The sequence below is a fragment of the Furipterus horrens genome, unplaced genomic scaffold (genome assembly GCF_987537825.1).
Source record: "Furipterus horrens unplaced genomic scaffold, mFurHor1.1.pri manual_scaffold_5, whole genome shotgun sequence".
In the NCBI taxonomy this organism is placed as follows: domain Eukaryota; kingdom Metazoa; phylum Chordata; class Mammalia; order Chiroptera; family Furipteridae; genus Furipterus; species Furipterus horrens.
This window is the reverse complement of record NW_028327175.1, coordinates 80118159-80138558: the sequence shown is the minus strand read 5'-3', so window position 1 is coordinate 80138558 and position 20400 is coordinate 80118159. Positions and strand designations below refer to the sequence as shown.

At 37.6% G+C, this 20400-nt stretch overlaps 1 pseudogene; it reads right to left on the bottom strand.

The window, feature by feature from the left end:
* Window positions 1-3689: 3689 nt before the first annotated feature.
* Window positions 3690-4310, bottom strand: LOC150008843 (ATP synthase peripheral stalk subunit OSCP, mitochondrial pseudogene; annotated as a pseudogene).
* Window positions 4311-20400: the final 16090 nt, after the last annotated feature.

Here is a 20400-nt window from a genome sequence, read left to right as displayed (position 1 = left end):
TTAATACTTCTATGTAAAAAGGATGATTTAGGTACAGTTTATTCTAAACTTGTTTTTTCAATAATGATCACAGAAGCTAAAAATGGTAAGACTTTTATTGTCAAATGCATGGGAGAGGAATTGCTTTTAACTGTTGTTTGTGTTTTTTTAACTGGTTTGGTATTAAGTATCAGAAGTATGTCATAAATATATTACTGTGAATAGTCAGTGTTTTAAATTTCCATCACTTTTAAATCATAATTGGGTTGGCCAAAATTTCATTCGGTTCATTTTTTTTCCCCATATGATGGCTCTGGTAGCACTTTGTTGTCTGTCATATCAGCATGCATAAAAAAAAAACAAAAAAAAAAAACCATCAAAATTGGTTAATTTTTGTGTAGCCATTTTAATATTGAAGATGAAAGAAAACACGTAACATTTTTGGCATATTATGCTTTATTATTTCAAGAAAGGTAAAAACAACCGAAATGCAAAAAATGAGTTGGGCAGTGTATGGAGAAGGTGCGGTGACTGGTCGAACGTGTCAAAAGTGGTTTGCAAAGTTTCGTGTTGGAGATTTCCAGTTGAAGTTGATAGCAATCAAATCAAGGTAATTGAGAATAATCAACATCATACCACACTGTAGATATCCAACGTACTCAAAATATCCAAATCCATAAAGCAATTGGTGAAAATGAAAAACGTCTTATTTTACAGAAAAAATCATACGGATTTTTTGGCCAACTCAATAAAACCTAACTGCTCTTTATCTTTTTCTTCTGTTTAAGTTTCCTAATACAGAAAGCTTTAATAGGTCCAGAAAATGCACTGGCTGTAATTTCTAAACTCCAAGCATAGATTGAAGTACCCATTGAGGAGGCTTTTCCCTTTCGGATCATTAACCTGCTGTCTATAACAAGTTCAGGCTTTGTTATCCTTTTGACAGCACCTTTTTAAACCTTAGTCTTATTTACCCTTGGTTCTGTGATTGTCCCTAAATGCCACCACCAGTATTTAAAAGGAAATTTAAATTTAAAAGGATAAGACTATTTTAAGAATTTGAGATACTCTATTTTTAAAAGATTTTTAAATCTTCCTCCTCCCCCCAAATGTATGTACTGTCAGCAGGTTCTTTCTTGAGTAATTGTGGATTTTTTGAATTGTGAAATAATTGGTTCCTGGGTGCCACATTACCTTACATTTTGTTTATAGTAAAGATTCTTTTAAATAAGATTTTCTCCAGTAAAATTAACTTAGCTTTATATTATTATCAATTATATAATTTTTCTAATGTTTGATATCAGAAATGAAACTGGTCCTCTGCCTTAAAAATTGAAACTTTAAACTTATAAAAGGAATACATTTAAGACATACATTCACTAAAGAAGGATTTGATGAATAGTAAACTAAATTTAGGTGCTTATTAATCACTGTGTACTTTGGTGAAGCCAAGAAATGGAGTGACTTAAGACTATTATTGTCAGAAATAAAAATGGAAAAGATTTAGTGTATTTTAGAAAAATTATTTCTAAAACTTTCTAGTGAACAGTCTCTTGTAAAGTAAGCTATACCTAATTTATTTTAATACATATTTGAGTCTTATTTATTTATTTATTTACTTTTTCTGAAAGACCAAATGTAACTTTGGTAGGTTTATCCCCTTATTTACATAATAGGTAACCAGTACTAATTGATCCTAGGATTGATGTTTATTTTTTTAAATTGTTTCATCCTCATAATTGGATGGCTTTGTAGATTATAAAACTATAAAGGATACTTGTGATAATATTTAGTTCTAAAATTTAGTAGGCACCTTGATTTTTTTTTAAACAAAATATGTATTTAATGTACTTATTACAAGGACTCAACTGGAAACAAAAAACAGAAAAAACAAAACGAAACACCACAGCTTAATATAATAAAGTCCTACACAGAAGTCAAAAAAGGACGGCCATGTGAGGGAAAAATAAAAGACAGTGCAGGGAGGCGGGCTGGACGGCCAGGTCAGGGCTCTTGGAGGGAGACCTGCTCTAAGATTTCTTGCAGATTCTTAAAGATGGGTGTTGCCAGAATTTAGCAGTGTGTGTGTTCAAAGGGCTATTGATGTTGGGTTCTCCCAGCAGGTCCTGCGTGGAGAACAGGATGGACAAGGCTGACTACTTGTCCTCCAGGATATCCAGGCACAAGTAAATGGTGTCCATGTGGTGGTGGTGGTGGCAGGTCATGAGGAGCTTCCCTTTGGGGACAGTACAGCAGTCTCTGAGAACTCCCTGGAGAGAGACCTCAGGTCTTCATGGACTGTTCTGGCTGGCTGGCTGGCTGTGGATGGTCCCCCCCCCCCCCCCCCCCGCAACCACCATTACAAGAATTGGTTCAAGTCAGAGAAGGCAGAAGTTTTCTTGCCAGAGGATTATCATGAGAAGCATCAGCTCCTGCTGGAGCCTCTTGCCCAGGACCACTGCTCCCCCATCTCCACATGCCCCCTACTGGACCCGGCATCTTTACAGGCAGCTGCTGGATCTCAGTTCTGGAAGACTACACCCATCTTGATTCTTTAATAGTAAAAGTAATGCCAGTTGAGTATTCAGTCAATAATACTGAATTCCTGCAGTACCAGATGTTATGCCAAATAATTATATCCACTCACTGTAGAAGACTTTGGAAAATAAACAGAAAGAAACCACCAATATTATCTCCCAGGTATATACAGTTAATGCTTAAGTATATTTTGTGTGTGTGTTTGTTTTAACTCAGATTCTTTCAGGACAAATTGTTAAAGTAGTGGGTGGTAGCTAAATTTTGGGAAATTCTGAAAATAGAATTAGGTTAAGGATGAATTTAAATGCCTGTGTTCTGCTAAATAATGGAGTGTTAAGGAAAAATTAGAGATAGTCCCCATGCCTTTTCAGGGTAATCTTAGACCAAAAAGAAAAAAAAAGCAAAATAAGTCCACATTCTTTGCTGTAGGCAACAGTTCCTTCCTATTTATTTCTGGAGTAGCTGATGTTAGCATAGCTTCTATTCATCTGCATGCAACTTTTTAAAGATACTGTGGAATCTTTAGTTACACATAAAGAGCTTATACATTTAAACTATTCTGATTTTTCTATAATCTTAAAAATAAACTTGTATTTGTAGTGTTCTCCTTCTGTATCACTGACTTACTTTGAACAAATCTTAATATGTTTGTATTAGGGAAATTATATTTTTGTCTTAAAGATGAATTATGCAAATTAGTAATATTTGTAGAATACTTTGTTTCTTTGAATGCTTCAAGACTTTTCTGTTCAGGAAGAATTTTATTGCTCCAAGTTGTCAGAGCAGCCTTGCTCTAAGAAATCGCCCAGAGACCAATGTGGGAGCAAACAACAGGTTTATTGAGGGTTGGAGGGGAAGGGGTGGCTGCTCCTGGACTGACTCGAGGGCCCGTGGGAACAAGGGGAATGGGGAACAAGGAAATGGGGACTCCCATTCCTTCTCGCAGGCCCATAGGAGTCCCACCGAGGTCTTTGCAGGCTCGTTTTTTAAATTTGCCAACTGCACATTTCAGCAAGGGTGAGTTTTCCATATTAGCATATTCAGTAGATCATTTGCATCTTATTCTGACCAGGTAAATTAACATATCCTGTTGTTGTCCGACCAGATTTACATCCTGGCTACCTCTATTCTGACACAAGTTTAAGAATTTTCACTGACAGAAGTAAGCAGTTTTAGAGAAACTTCCACATAAGCTTGCTCAGCTTCTGAATCTTGGTCTTTGCAGACATATTGACATATTTCTCTCCAAAATGGACTGTCATCCCACCCATGATTGAAGGATCAATCTTAACTTCCAATTTCAATATTTGGTTTTCACTTAGGAAGCTGTTCAGGACTGTTTTTAATTCAGAAAGAATGGCTTCATTTAAAGAAGATGCAGTGTCACTGCGCACGGTACGTCACAGTGGACACTTATCATGGTAGAAAAGGCAGAAGAAATGACCCCAGGGGTATTGTTCAAGCAACCATTTTCAGCAAGTCAAGTTGAATAGGAGGAGAAAAAATGTCTCTTGTGGTCATGTCTTTCAGGCTTTTCACTTTAACAGAGGCTTTATATAGGGATTCATAACTGAAGCACCCATTTTGGGTTTCTTCAATATTTGTTCTATTCTCAACAATTCCTTTTCTATTTGCTCCAGTTTATTCTGTTTAGATGCAGCAGAATAGAGAGCAGTGGAATAGCAACCTTCAGTACCATATACCCGAACAAATAGTCACACAAGCTTGGCAGATGGCCTGGCCACAGTTGTGCTGAAGAATGGCACCTGCTGTGAGAGCGCGAACATTGCTGGGGAAGCTGTCTTCTTCCAGGAGGCTGGCTTGTAGGTCAAACCTGAGTTGGGAGAGAAAGGCCAGGGCCTACTTTAAGACTTTTTAAAAATTGGGAGTAATTTCAGTTTAACAGAAAAGTTGCAAAAGTAGTTACAGAGAGTTGCTGTATACCCTTTATCTAGCTTCCCCTAATGTTAACATTATATGTGGTACTTGTTTATCAAATTTAGTTTATGAAAACTAAGAAACTAACATTGGTGCAAAATAATTAAACTATAGACTTTATTTGGATTTCACAGTTTTTCTACTAATCTATTCATGTCCTTTTTCTGTTCCTGGACCCAATCTAACACACTACAATATCTTTTGGTTATCCTGTCTCCTTGTTTCTAAATCTTTCCTTGTTTTCCTAGACATTGACATTTTGGAAGAGTACTGGTCAGATATTTTATAAACTGTCCCTCAATTCTAATCTGTCTGATAGATTCTCATGATTTTACTGGGATTTTCATTTTCTGGGGAAAAATGCCACAGAGGTGAGGTGCTTTTCTGTTACTTAACATAAAGGGTGCATGATTCCAGTATGACTTATTACTGGTGATATTAACCCTTCCAGGTTCTTTCTGTATTGGAGAGCTACATTTTTTTTTTTTTTTTCAATTCCATATGCTGTTCTTTGGAAGTCAGTCATAAGCCCAACCCCTGCTCATGGGAGTGAGGAATTAAGTTGTGTTCCCTAGAGGGGGTATTCACATATTTGGAATTCTAATGTCCAGGAAATGTTAGTTCTTATTCAAGTACTTTTCATATAGGCTTGTAGATATCTATTTTATTTTTGTGTGTTATAATAAAATAATATGATTATTTTGATGCTCAAATTATTCTCACTTTGGCCTTTCAAGAGTTAACGTTCTTTGACATGACCCCGCTTTCCCTTTAGTCCTTCCTTACTTCCAAGCACTAAAAGATACTCCAGGCTCATCTTTGTATATTCTCTGCCCCAGCCCTAGAATGAGCTATTTCTCTGAAGAACTTTACTCCTTTAATTGGAGAATGACATTTAGAACCCAAATCTTGATGTTTGGTTGTTCTTATTGACTGTGTGTACATGCACCCAGACATATCTATAATAACTTTTGTATTCATCTGTATATATTTAAAATAAACCTGAGTTTATACTAATATTTCCAACTCCTGATCCAGCACCACAGGATTCATCCAGCTTTCTCCTTTTGCTTATTTGTAACTATATCTCTGTCAATGAGAAACCTAATTCCCATTATCTGCAATTTATTTACTTATTTTTTCAACTCTAGTGCACATATAATATAGTTTCAGAATTGCTAACCCAGCACCTTGTAAGAAATTTACCTACAAGATACAATGCTTATATATATTTTTTCTGTTTCTTTTTGTTGTTAGCCTTACAGTATCCAGACACCATTTCCCAAGGTTACCTAAGACAGCACCTTTTGTCCCCAACGAAACTTTTTTTTATGATTATTTTGTATAGACATCAAAGAGTAACTTTTGTGTAATGTAAGAATTTGACTAAGCTATAACACACCACCAAAATAAGGAAGTTATAAAAGAATATATAAAATGTTAAAGTAGAAATCTGTACATTCAGTCTATTGCCAACTAAAATGGCTCTCTTCTTCCTTTCTCAGCTGATTGTTCAATGAATATAACTAGCGTCTTTCTGCTTTTGCTGACTTTCTAGATTTTGATGTTAAATTTAGAAGTTGTGATTACTGAAATAGAAAAAAAAATTTCAGTTGGTGAAATTTGTCTTTCTGCCATTTTGAATAGACTTAAAAAAATGTTTGAGGTTTGTTGGGAGTAGGTGGGGACAAAGTTAGAGAAGAGTCTTTCTTTTAATTATCTTTTTAAGAGTATTTATTAAAAGGAAATTATGCTCCATGTTTAAATACTGAAAAAATTTGTGCTAAAAGCCAAAATATGAGAATTGTTGGTAACCCTCATAACTCCTCATAGTGCTCTGTATTGAATGCATTTATTGAATGATTTTCTTTAGGATCCAACCCCTTTTTACCATAACATGAAAGAATGTTATTGGATCAGACTATCAGAACTTAAACTCTTCTAGACTGCCAGTATATTAAAAATTTAGGGGAAAGGTCTTTATGATCAAAGGGAAATAAATTTGGGGGAAATTTATCATTTAAATTCACACATTCAATAAATTTGTTGACCATCGAACACTGCAGTGAGTCAGGGATGTAAAGATTACTAATACAATCCTGCCATTGAAGAGAGTAATATTTGGGGGGAGGCAAACAAAGCTAATTTTCAATTGTATTCTGAAAGGCAGATGGTTTTTCAGACTTCTAGGTTTAATAAGAATTGAGATAGGTCTTGAATTAAAATTACTTACATAGTACATTGTATACTTAAAAAAAACCTAATTCACATTATTAGGACTGACTGGCTATTTCATCTTTTTATCAAAATGAGGTTTAGAGGAAAAATGCATAGTCCATTGACTGAATTTTCTTCATCATTTTGACATTATCATGCTAAAATTTGTACTTCATATTTTGTTTTTAAATGTTTACTTTTTTTTACATAAAATTATAGGACTACGTGTGTGTTTGCAGGTGACATTTTTTTTGTATTCTGAACTTATTAAATCTGGCCCGTCCAGTGCACTCAGAATTTGTGCTCACCATGATTAAAAATCAATCATAAGTCTACCAGGTTCAGTAACAAGATCTGTTTTCTGTTGTCTGGAATTTTTTTTAATTTTTTCTTTTTAAAGAGAATTGGCAGAAGAATAAAGTTAATCAAAAATAAGTCTCAGTTTTAACCTTTTGTTAATCTTTTAATCCATCTAAAACTACTTTTAAAAAATCTTGAAACTGATGCCCCAAAATTAACTCCTTAGATACAATTAGAATGGGGGAAATTTGGTTTGAAAACAGCTTTTTTTTTTTTCTATTCTGCAACTTCTGTTTATAATCTAGTCTTCATTTTGTCACAGGTAAAAATGATTTCAGGACATTAATTAAGTGAGAATGTACTTTTGCCTTCTAAGCTAAGGCACTGAGGAAGGTATTTAAGAGAACGGAACCCAAGTCTGTGAATATTTTGATCAGCAATGGTTTATGTGGGTTTTGTTTTTTGTTTTTAACCTAATCTGAATTTTAGTTTTACTTATATTTAAAGTTATTTCTATTTCATTTTGAGTTAACTTCTACCACCTTATTTTACCATGCTTTTTCTTAGCTATTATTTCTCTTTTCCTACCTTCAAAGATGTTTTCTGCATTTCTTTAGCCCCCTATTTGTTTAGAATTGATATATTTCACTTAATTTTTTTTTTTTTTTTTAGTAACTGCCTTTACATTTTTAACATACTGTGTACTGGGTTGAATTGCAGTCCCCCAAAGATGTGTCAACCCAGAACCTCTAAGGGTATCCTATTTTGAATAAAGGTCTTTGAAAATATAATTAAGGTAAGGATCTTGAGATTAGATCATCCTGGACTAGGGTGGACTCTAAATCCAATGAAGAGTGTCCTTAAAAGAGAGAGAATAGTAGAAGATATGGAGACAGGGGAGAATGCGAGGTGAACACAAAGCCAAAATCAAGAGGGAAACTGTAAAGACAGAGGCTGAGATTGGAGTGATGTAGCTACAAATTAAGGAATGCTAAGGGTTTTTGGCAGCCATCAGAAGCTAGGAGAGAGACATGGCTTTTCCTCAGAGCCTCCAGAAGGAACTAACTCTGTTGACACTTGGATCTTGGATTTTGGCTTCCATAGTTGTGGGAGAATAAATTACTGTTGTTTTAAGCCAGGTTTGTGGTAAATTGTTATGGCAGCCCTTGAAAACTTAACACAACATGCATACTGGTTTACCAGAGCTATCCATACTATAAGGAATTTGGAATATTTTAACTCTTATCACATATCTCTAATTTTCTAGGTTGTTAGAAATCTAAGATGATGGTTTGCCTTGGTGTTAATATTTCTCCTATCCAAATGGATTTTATGGTGGTTGTTTTAGTCTGTGCTCAAAGGTACTTATTTACCAGTTTCATTAATAGTGCTATTTATTGCTTATACTCCATTGCTTAATTTTGAGAAAAAATGTTCTTACCTCTAAAGTAGTTTAAATACTTATGTTAACCTGTAACAAATAGACAGCAAGATATTTCTCTATCAAAATGGGATATTTGGGAACAAAAAATAATTGTAGTTTGGGACATGCCTGCAGTCTAATGGTGAACCATGTGAAAATCCAGGGAAAAAAAGGAGAGGAACACTCTTTTATGAACTTGGAAGGTGCTATTGTAAATGAAGCATCCATTAGAGGAAGCTGAAATTTCAAAGTATAGCTATGGCAGTCCCCCATTGGCTGAGCTGTTACTAGGTGAGGAGAAATCTTTTCTTTTTCTTCTGCTGAGGTAGTAAAATAATATCACTTCCTGATGGAGAAGCAAGGTATGCCTTTTCCTGTTGGGGTTTAGTAGTGAGCATTGAATGACACGTGAATGAGAGTTCTCTTTTCTAGCTTCCCAACTCCATTTTAAATGAGGGTTCTGTTTATTAATTTTCAGACTTTCAAAAAAATGTAAAGTATCTTTATTTAATATTCTTATTTTGAGGCAGGAGGAGGCAGGTACTGTGTATGTTAAACTATGTTTATCTCACTCTGACAGCTTTTTCCTCAGCATTTTGAAGATTCTATTCCATTGTCTTTTGGCCTCTAATGGTGCTAAGTTTTCTGTCATTCTTTGTTCCATTGTGGGTACTCATTTTTTCCTTCTCATTTACTTTGAGATTTTCTCTGTCTTCAGCATTTTACTATTTCCTTACGATGTGGTTAGTTGGGATTTATTTATTTATCCTTCTTGTGACTCAGTATGAGTCTTCAGTCTGTGTACTCATGTCTTTCTTTAGTTCTGGAAAATTATCACCCATTATATCTTTCTCTATTGACCCTTCCTCATTCTTTTTATTCTTTCCTTCTGAAATTCCTATCTGACATGTTGCTACACTTTTCTAGTCTGTTCTGTGTTTCTGAACTTTTCTCATATCTTTAATCTCTCTGCACTAGACTCTAATTTCTTAAACCTTCCTTCAATTTTATTATCTCCTATCTAATCTACTAACACAACTATAAAATTTTAAAATTTCAATCCCTATTTTTTTTTTAATTTTTAGAAGTTCTATTTTGTTCAAGTTTTCTTGTTCCTTTTTCAATTTATCTCTCTTCTCTTCAAACATTCCTACTTTATGTTCCTCTGTAGTTATACTATCTCAGTTCCTAGATGCTAAACCTCTTGTTTATAAGTGCTGCTTTTTTCAGGATGGAGTCTTTCCTCCTGGAGGTTGTAATTTTATTTTTTAGCTATGCTCAGCAGATGGTGTTTCTTCAAGTGGAAGACCTCTGTGTCCAAGGCTTTGGAAATATCTCTCCAGAGCAGCCAGGACCCCACGGGTTCCAGAATCAGTATTTACATTAAAATTTCAGCTTGGGAATCCTATAGGAAGAGGGTGAGGTTACTTTGAATTCTATTCAGAAAGTATAGGCTTAAAGTTCCAGTTTCTCATGCAAGCATATTGTTTTTAACCCAATTCATATTCATGGATAGACGACAAAGGCTCCTGCTGCCTCAATGTACTAGAAGGCTAAGGTTTTATCGGCCCCTTTACTTAAGGGAATAGTCTTTCACAGGTTCCTGACATATGTAGAATTCAGGTTCAGCTCTCCCTCTAACTGGGACTCAAGGAAATGCCTTCTGTAGGTGCTAAAATTTCAGTCCCTAGTCATTAGACCCTCCACCTCCATCAATGTTGGCATTAGTTTGTGCACTTGCACTTCGGCTTTAAATTCCTCTCTTCATTTCTGAAATTTACGGTTTTCCTTTCTTTCAAACTCAGCTATGTATTAAAACAAACTGGGGGGATATGGGAAGAGAGGTATATTTATCCACTGTTTACATGTGTTTGGAATGAATGGATAGTCTGTACTAAGCTAGCCCACCAGTCTCGTCTCAAATTTTGCTGGGTCACAAGTATCAGAGTTATTAAGGAATTTTCAGTTTTATAAATTAGAGTTGAATATCAATCTTATATTGATATTCTCCCTAGAATTCAGTTATAATTTGTTAATGGACCAGCAAAGCATAGTATTATAATTGTGCTGTGAGTCCTATATGACCTTGAGTATGCCCCTGGCATTTAGTTCTGAATGTGAACATTGTTTTTCCTCTACCACAATGGAAAGCAAAGTTGCTTAGAGCAACCTGTAATGAGAACCTTTCGAGCCTCAGAGCAGTCTTCATTTTGTAGTCACTGTAGATCTAGCTCAAGTAAACCTTCCTTTAATATCCAGGCCAAAGGGGAGGATGAAAGCTTATATATTGCATTTCCTCCAATTTACTAGAAAAAAAATTCACTTGGGTTATTCTGGTGTACAAAATAGAGCTTTTATTTTTATTTACACATATGTGAAGCATTCAATGGTTAATGGCTCTTTAAAGGAATTTTGTACGTGTCTAGAAATGTACTGACATCTCAAGGTAGCTGAAAAAAGAAATGTGTATTTAATATATTTTTCATCACAAGCATTCAATTTACTATATATTATATATTGACCCTCAAGATACTTCATATATATACACACACACATATATATGTAGTCTGTCCAGAAGGTATCCAGCCATGTAATATGAAAAACAGATGTTTATTGAAGAAGATACAAGATACAAGAAACATTGTACATAGGACAATGACAACTCAGTCCCCTTCAAAGTAGGCACCTTGGGACCTCACACAGTTCTCCCAGTCACCATTAGCTGCCCCATCATATTTTTCTGAATCTCATTGATGGTCTGAAATCTCTTCCCTTTCAAAGGTGACTTTAGTTTGGGGAAAAGTCAGAAGTCACAGGGTGCCAAATCTGGGCTGTAGGGGGGCCCAGTCACCTGAGTGATTTGATGTTTTACAAAAAAACTGCATGAGATGTGATGCATGAGCAGTGGGTGGGTCATGATGCTGCTGCCAATCACCAGTTGCCCATAGCTGCAGCCTTCTAAATCATCGGAATAGTTTCTGCCGAGGAATGTTCAAACTTAATGCAAAATTTGGTGCTGATTCATTGCTTTACTTGCCCATTTTTAAAAAAATACGCTTTATTGATTATGCTGTTACAGTTGTCCCAATTTCTTTTCCCTTTTTTCCCCTCCACCCAGTGATACCCCTTCCTCCAGTTGTTCCCCCCCCTTAGTCCATGCCCATTGGTTGTGCATATAGTTCTTCTCAACATCTTCCTATCTACTCCACTCCCTCCTGCTATGCTTCTTAATTTTTGTACCATCTCCCTCCCTTTCCCCTCTGCCCCCTCCCTGCTGACCTCCCCACATAATGTTCCCCATACCTATAATTCTTTTCCCACTCTCATTGTCTACTTAGTTTGCTTTTGTTTCGGTTCCCTAGCTTCTGTTGTTGGTTATTGTGATACAGTTTTCATTTTAATGTTCATAGTTTTGATCCTCTTTCTCCTAAACAAGTTCCTTTAACATTTCATATAACAGTGGTTTGGATCTGATGAACTCCTTCAGTTTTACTTTGTCTTGGAAGCACTTTCTCTGCCCTTCTATTCTGAATGACAGCTTCGCTGGATAGAGTAATTGTGGTTGTAGGTTTTTGCTTTTCATTACTTTGAATATTTCTTGCCAGTCCCTTCTTGCCTGCAGAGTCTCTTTTGAGAAATCAGCTGAGTCTTATTGGGACCCCTTTGTATGTAATTCTCTTCTTCTCTCTTGCTGCTTTTAAGATTCTCTATCCTTAATTTTTGATATTTTGATTATAATGTGTCTTGGTGTGGTTCTCCCTGGGTCCAGTTGTTTTGGAACTCTCTGTGCTTCCTGGACCTGTAAGTCTATTTCCTTCCTCAAGTTAGGGAGGTTCTGCTTCATTATTTTTTCACATAACTTTTCAATTTCTAGTTCTTCTTCACCTTCTGGCAACCCTGTGATTCGGATGTTCTCCCTCTTATAGCTGTTCGATAAGTTTCCGAGCCTCTCCTCATTCTCCTCACTTTTTGTTTCCTTTTTCTGCACTGGTTGACTGTTTGTTCCTTCCCTATGTTCCGATTTGTTGATTTGATTCCTGGTTTTCTTTCCCTCACCACTAGTTTCATATGTGTTTTTGTTCATTTCAGCAGAACTAGACTTCATTCCTTCCCTGTCTTGTTTAAGATCGGCTGTTAGGTCTGTAAATATTTTTATAACCAAAAGTTCTGAACTCAGCATCAGAAAGATTATTTATCTGCTGGTCTGTTAGATTAGATATTTGCTGTTTGGTCAGCTGCATCACGAGGATCTCTATCATGATCTGTGCCGTCCTGACAGTTTTGTGTATGCCTTTGCTTCCTGGGCAGGACTGTCACACCTCCTATGCACTCATCACAACCGGGCAACTGGTCTCACCACGCTGTGGCATTTTCTGTGGGGGTGAAGGTCCAAGATGGATTCCTGCCATTCACTCTCCGCTGAGAGACCAGGAGCCTCCTCCTCCGTCCCCACCCACTCCGGGCCTCACAGGCCAAGGCAATGGAGAGCTGCCTTCCCTGGCTTTGGAATCACAAGCTGACGAGTCTGGTCTGCAGCCGGGGGTGTTCCCCAGGCACTTCTCGCCTCCCCTTAAATATGGGTGTTTGTGCTTACTGCTGTCCTGCCTCCGTCACTCCTGCTGCCTCGGACAGCACAGCTTGACCTCTTCATCCCAACTTCGCCCCTCCTACCTGTCCAGATAAGCACCACTTCTTAATAACTTCATACGTTGGACTTCCATTTATTTTCTGGAACTTCTGGTTATTGCTGGTTTTGTGGTAGTTGTATTCCTTCTTAGTTGTGGAGGGAGATGGAGTGTGTCAGTCTGGGCCTCTGTCTTGGCCGGAAGTCTCCTGTATGTGTTTGCCTCTGTGTCTTAGGTAGAGCTGTCACTCCTATTATGTTGTAAGGGGCAGAGCCTTAGGTATTCATCAGTATAGGGCGACCTGTTTCACCATATTGTGGCACTGTATGTGGGGGAGGGGTCTGAAAAGGAACAATGCCGCTTGCCTAGCACTCTCCCCTTTTCCAGGCATTTCTCCCACTTCCGTATGGGACTGACGCCTCTCTAGCTGTTGCCCTGGCTGTTGTTCCCTGAGTGGATGGGTCAGCGGATGTTCTAGGACTGTGGGGGCCCTTTAAACAAGTGGACTCTGCTGAGAGACCAGCAGTTTCTGCCTCCTCCGCAACCCCTACTGGTTTGCACAGTCAAAAGCAATGAGGCTTGATTTTCCCCGGTGCTGGGACCGTGAGCTGCACGGTCTGGTGAGGAGCTGTGAGTGCTCCGTCCTGACTTTTTAAAATGTGTAACTGTGCTTTCCACTGGCCTGCTGCTGTCGCCATTGCTGCCAGCACAGCATTACCTCTCCGCCCCTCCTACCTGTCTGGATGAGTATTTTTTCTTTATATCTTTGTTTGCTTGACTTCCATGCACTTTGATTTTCTAGAACTTCTAGTTGTTTCTAGTTTTGATGTAGTTGTATTCCTTCTTAGTTGTGGAGGGAGATGCAGCGCATCTGTCTAACCCTCCATCTTGGCCAGAAGTTTCTACTCGCCCATTTTGAATCTAATGGCCACACAATACACATGCTCACTCAGCGGTGTCTACCACCCTCACTGACTAGTACAGTGAAGTCATCATTGTTTACGCATGCATGTTCCTATCCACTCCTTGACTGCCAGGTTACATTGATGTCGCGCACACCATTCTTGTTATATTAGCAATGGTTGGGCTTTTTCCAGACAGACCTTGTATATTTGATATATTTAAATCTACGTTTTATATATGGATATATACTGAATGAGAGAGAGTGCCATCCCTCCCAAGAAACCACTTAATGTATAGCTAATAGTAATGCCTGTGCCAACAGCATAACAAAGTATATTTGCTGGAGTACTTATGTTAAAGTTAAGGAGTGGCCTATTAAGTTGTCATGGCAAGAATGTTTTTACCCATAGAATATGATAGCCATTCATTCATTAGATCCATCAGATGAGAACACACTTTAAATAATTGTGACCGCATTTGTTGTGCTTACTAGTCTCCTAGTTACCCACAGGACATGATTGAATTGCAGAGAAGATGTGGTAAGTAACTCTGTTTGTCAAACAGCTGAGAAAAGTCTGGCACTGGTACTGAGAAACTGATCTGTTCAGAACACAAGTCAAAGCTCGTTGGAGCCTTTTTACTACATTAATTTATTCAACATGCCTTCTTTGTAACATACCATTATAGTGTTAAAGGATTAAGTATTAATTATGAATGTGTTCAAGTTTCCTTAAGTAACTACTGAATATTGGTGTTTTTAGAAATATAAAATTACATATGGTTTTATTTATTCATTTAATTAGGTTCAACAAAATAGGTCAAAGGCAGTGATGAACAGAATACAAAATTTAAGGGAACTAATGAATATTAGAGTGTAAAAATTAATATATTACTTAAATGTGTGGGTCTCTGTTACTAGCTGTGTGACCTTGAGCTAATAACTTTTTAAAGCCTTGGTTTCACAGTTAATGAGAATTAATAATACAACATAAGGTTGTTTTTTTTTTAATTTTTACTTATTTATTTATTTGTAATGTTTAAATTTTATTTTTCCATTACCATTTATCCTCCCTCAACCCTCTGCCACCTCCACTCACCTCTCTCCCTACCGCGATTACCATAGTATTGTTTGTGTCCATGAGTTCTTCTCTCTCTTCTTCTCTTTTGCTCAATTCCTCCACCCTCAACCTACCCTCCACCACAGTTGTCAGCCTGCTCTCTATCTGTGAGTCTGCCTCTGTTTTGCTTGTTGGTTCATGTTTAAATTCCATATATGATGAAATCATATGGTACTTGTCTTTTTCTGACTGGCTTATTTCACTTAGCAAAACGTTCTCCAGGTCCATCCATACTGTAGCAAAGGGTAAGGTTGTTGTTTTTTTAAAACCTGGGAAACATTTATTAACTTTCCCACATCATCAATCATTGATAAATCTTATATCTCCTCAGGAAAATATAGCACTATTGAGTGTCTCTCACATCCTGTGGAGAACTTCACCATGTAAGGTTTTTATGAAGAGTAAATAAGCATTTCGGAGAAGGAAAACTCTGACTCCAAAAAACCTCCGCTGCCTTGCGGCATACCTCTTCAGGGGAAAGGCTAAGGGAGTAAACCCCGACAGAAAATCCGGAGCCGGAGTCCCTAAGGCGGTTTGACGTTGTAGTCAACACCGGCAACTCCTGCGGCGCACCTGAAGCCAAGCTGTATTGACTCCGTCTTTCCCTTGGATCCTTCAGCTGCGAAGAGAGGGGGGGTCTGCTGCATGGGCAACAGCAGACCCTCCATATCACCCTGCCCAGGCCCTGTAGCTTCAGCTTCACTGGAGAGGACACTCCAGCGTCATCGAAAGATGTCGATTCAACACGGGAGGAGACAGATACCGTGTCACTCCCGAGTCGGACTGCACAACCATTCTCGGCGGTGCAGATAGACTCTTAAGAAGCTACACCATCGTCTCTTGAGACGGACGGCTGCCGACGAAATAAGCATTTAAAGGGCTAATAAAACACTTGGCACAAAATCTCTTAATAAATGTAGTAACTATTATTATTTGGTGACAAAGTTAATAATAAAATAAGACAAATACTGGACTTATTTGATTTTAATCTTTAAATAAATTACACATACAATGAACTTATTTTATACGTGATTAAAATGTAAAATTTTTATTTTCTGAAATCTAGAATATAAAACTGAAGAGTGCAGCTGGTATTCAAAACTAGAAAGTTGTTATACTTCCTTGAATGGTGGACTTGTAAGGTGGTAGGAAGAAACAGCTTAGAGTTAGAAAAGCTTCATTCTTAATTTTGGTTTGCGAGAGCAACGTTATAAGACCTAATAGATTAAAATCCTGTAATATCTTTAAGCCCTGAAAGAGCAGGCATTGGAATGTGAAATGCCCCAAACTTTTCAAAAGCTTTACTTTGAAGGGTCTCAAATGTATTGTCTTTCAAAGGTGGAGAACTGATTACTAAGTATGCTTTTAGGGAAAATTGGTCACATTTTCAGTATTATGAGCAGACTCGCAATGCCCAAAGGGAATTATGTTCTGTCTTTTACTGCCTGTGGGAGGGGTGTTGCTAAGAAACAGAATTCCTGATACATTCTGAGGAAAGCAGCTTTTCATTTTAGTGATGCACTGAGAATAAAATGCAGTGAAGGCAATGTATTTTCAAAATCTAAAGCTGTTACTATCCAAAGAAGATTGCCTCTCTGGCTGATTAGACATAACTCATTTGATTATGTGAGGCTCAGAAAACAAAACTTAAGAGCCTATGTATTGATGCTCTAAAAGCATATATGGCATGCCAAATCATTCTTTTGTGAGTATTTGACGGACAACAGGAGAAAAGCTGCAGAGTTTGAAGGATGGAAGGAGGTTAACACGTACTGAGCGCTTCCATACAAAGCACTGGGCTGGGCTCTGCTGTGGCCATGTCCTGCTGACTCTCCCTGATCACCTGTGAAGTAGGTGGCATTATTGCCACTTCACACGTAAGAGAAGAAGTTCATCTGAAACTTGACCAAAGTAACAAGCTGTTAAGCATCAGTGCTCCTAACTTCAAGCCTGTGTGTTTTGACTCCAAATGCAGAGTTCTTGCCACTATAGCTACTGTCTATCAGCTTCCATTTTAAAAGACTAAAGAAAGTAGGGTCAGTTAGACCACACCTGCAAAGGTGGTTAGGCAAATTTGATACCATCAAGACATAGGCCTGAATTTGTAAGAAGGCCTAGATTTCTGGTTTCTTTTATCTGCTAATGAACAGGTGCTTCCGCATTAGTTTTCATCCTGTAAGGTTGCCATACCCTCGACTAGGCATTCTTGCTAGAGGTCTTTAAGATACAAAGAGCAGGGAATTACTGACAGTCTCTCAGGGACAATGTGATCTGGTACAACGTAGGAGACTATCTGAACTGATTGAGACCTCTAGGGTCCCTTCTGATTTTGTTTCTTTTATGCCACATTTTCAGACATTTATTCCCACCTTTTCAGGACTGAAATAAGTTTACTCTATGATGATAACTGGATTCATAAATAGTAGTACCCAGCAGTAGGAGAATTCATTCATCCAGTAAGAATTTTGTATGATAGGTAGTATCAGGAGCTAGAGAATCAGCAGTAATTAAGGCAAAATTCCTATTCTCTTAGAGCGTATCCTCTAATGGAAGAAAGACATATAAACTAATTTCAGATAGTAATAATGTGCTCTGCAGGAAAACATATGGGCAATATAGAGGGATTGAGAGTGAGTAGGAATGGGACTGTGGTGGCATTTTAAGGGTAGTCACTTCAAGCCTCTCCAAGGATCTGCCATCTGCATTGAGACTGAGAAATTGGAAAGAGAAAGCTGTACATCCTTCAGGATACAGAGTGTTCAAGAGAAAGAGAGTAGCTAGTGTGAGGCCCTGAGGAGGGCACTCGCTTGGTTATTTAAGGAATGACAAGGACAAGACACACGAGTGGGAGGGGTTGACAGGTGCATTATGTCAGGCCGTGGTGGCCATATGGAGGAGTTTGGATTTTATTCTGGGTATGATGGGAAGCCATTAGAAGGTTCTGATCTCAAATTGCCATGCTATATGCTATTGACAGACAACTCTGGCTGCTGTCTGGAGAATCAGTTGTTGTAAGTGGAAGCTGGGAAACTTTAGAAGGCTCTTAGTATATAGTCCAACTGAAAGATGATGGTGGCTGGGCCTAGTGTTATAGTAATGAAAATAGAAGTGGAAGGATATAGCCTAATGCTTAGAGGGAGTTCCCAAAGGATTGTTGATGGATTGAATGATGAGTGCGAGGGGAAGAAGAGGAAGCAGGGGCTCTCAACAAGTGCTTGACAACTTGTCACGTTCTTAACAATTACAAAACAAAAGGCAACCCACTGATGATTACCCAGTCATTTCTGTCACTCCTTGAAACAGCAGCAGTGACTGGCAGTATATATTTGCACTTATGAGTGATGATGGAATTTTAAAAATTGGAGCTGTAGAATGTTTCCTTTTAAATTATTATTTTAATTTTGGCTCAAAAAAAGGAAAGAGCAAATATTCCCTTAAAGAAAAAATAATCATCTACACACATACTCAACACACATACATGCACACCACCACAAATGATATTTGTTTTACATGGGTTACTCAAAATAGCTGTTAGGATTTTTAAAAATAAAAAACCACAAAAGCATAAATAAATGAACTGTGCAAATGACTTTGATTCATATAGAGCATAAAAATAAAATTTACAATGGAAAACCCATTTTAAAAAATATTTGCCTATTTAGAGAAGTGTGGGAGGAAATATTAAGGCAATGTAACCTTCCATGTTTAGAGTACACATTTCTTCCCCAAATAACAATAGTGCAAAAGTGAAAAAAAGGTAACAATATTCAGCTTATGGGTTTCCAAGAAGTGCAGGGATTTAGATACACCTGAGACATAAAACAGAGAAAGAGAAGAAAATATGCAGGCTGTACACACTGAAAAATGGATGAAAAGAATTTGTGAGTTAATGGAAAAGGAAGACAGTGCCTTCAATGGAACATACGATATTTCCTCTGGTACAGATTCAAGACAATCACCATGTAAAGTACCTGTCCCTGATTGCTAAGCCAATGCATAAAGAGACTTTTTCAAATGTATTAAGTTAGTCACTGTCATCAAATTAATACTTAAAAGTACATGACTAAGATGAAAATATCTTCTATCAATAAGTTATGGGTGGTCTAGAGTGGACCTTTATCCCTCCACCATCCAAACCCCAACCCCACTCCCCAGCATCATTCAATCTTGTCTTCTAATCACAGCTTTCTGATTATGTTTGATAGACCAACCTTCTCCCATTGATTACAGTCTTAGCGGGACTGTCCTGCCAACACTGGCCAAGGCAGGGCAATTAGATGCACCATCTCTGTGGATTTAATATGAACAAACAAAAGGAAATGAAAGTTGTTGAACTCAGCGATGGCATCTTGAAGAGACTGTTGATTTCAACTACCTGGATTCCCAGAGCAGCCTAATTCCTTCCCTGTTGAGACTGGGTTCTTTAGCTTTTCCCTAGTGAATATCATCTACTGTAGTCTCTCAATAAGTCACTTTTCTTGCTAAGTTAGTTGGTGTCAGTTTCTATGGTTTGCCACAGAAGAATCTTAGCTGAAACAGTTAAATTTGATCTTTTTTAGTAATAAACCCTGGTTTAAATAAAACCTTTGCTTGACTGTTGCAAAAGAATGCTAGAAGAAAAGATTTTCTTTGTTCTTTACCTAGTAATGGCAAAGACTTCAAAGATAGTAGTGTTAATATGTGTATTTAGGAATGGATTTAGATGCCATATCAGCTCCCATGACTTTCTCAGGTCAACTGTTGGTTTGATACAGATATTCCTTGAAGCTAATCCTGTCCTTATTCCTATAAATGTTATTTATATATGTTTTAAAATAACCACTACATGTCATACCTTTCTTAAAGGTCCATATTCAGTTTCTGTTGCCTTTTCTATCTTCAAAAGTGTTCACAATTAATTAGAATGCCACTGCTTTATTTGTGATTTGCTGTCAAGAGAGCTAGATGGTAGGCATCCTGATGAAACACAAGGAACAGATCAGGCCGGGGTGGTCAGGCTTGCAGTGTCTTGTGACTGACAGGGGCAGGGCTAGCCTAGCAGTCTACTCACAAAGAATGATGAAGGTGCATTTGGAAGATGAGAGAAAAAGAGGGTATTTAGTTTTTCTCTTTTCTCTACTATTTTTTAGAGCACCTTCAATATTGTGTCATTCTGCACAGTAAGTCTGTTGCTTCTGTATTGCTACCTTGGTTGAAATGAAGAACCTACAATTTAGCATGATATTCACAGAGATACAGAAGGATAATACAGTCACCAAAGGGAGAGGCAACTTAATTTGCAAATGACATGAAAGACCGGAGAAGTAGGAAGATCATTAACTTACGTAACCAGGTTCAAGTAGAAGAGGTGTTGGGGATA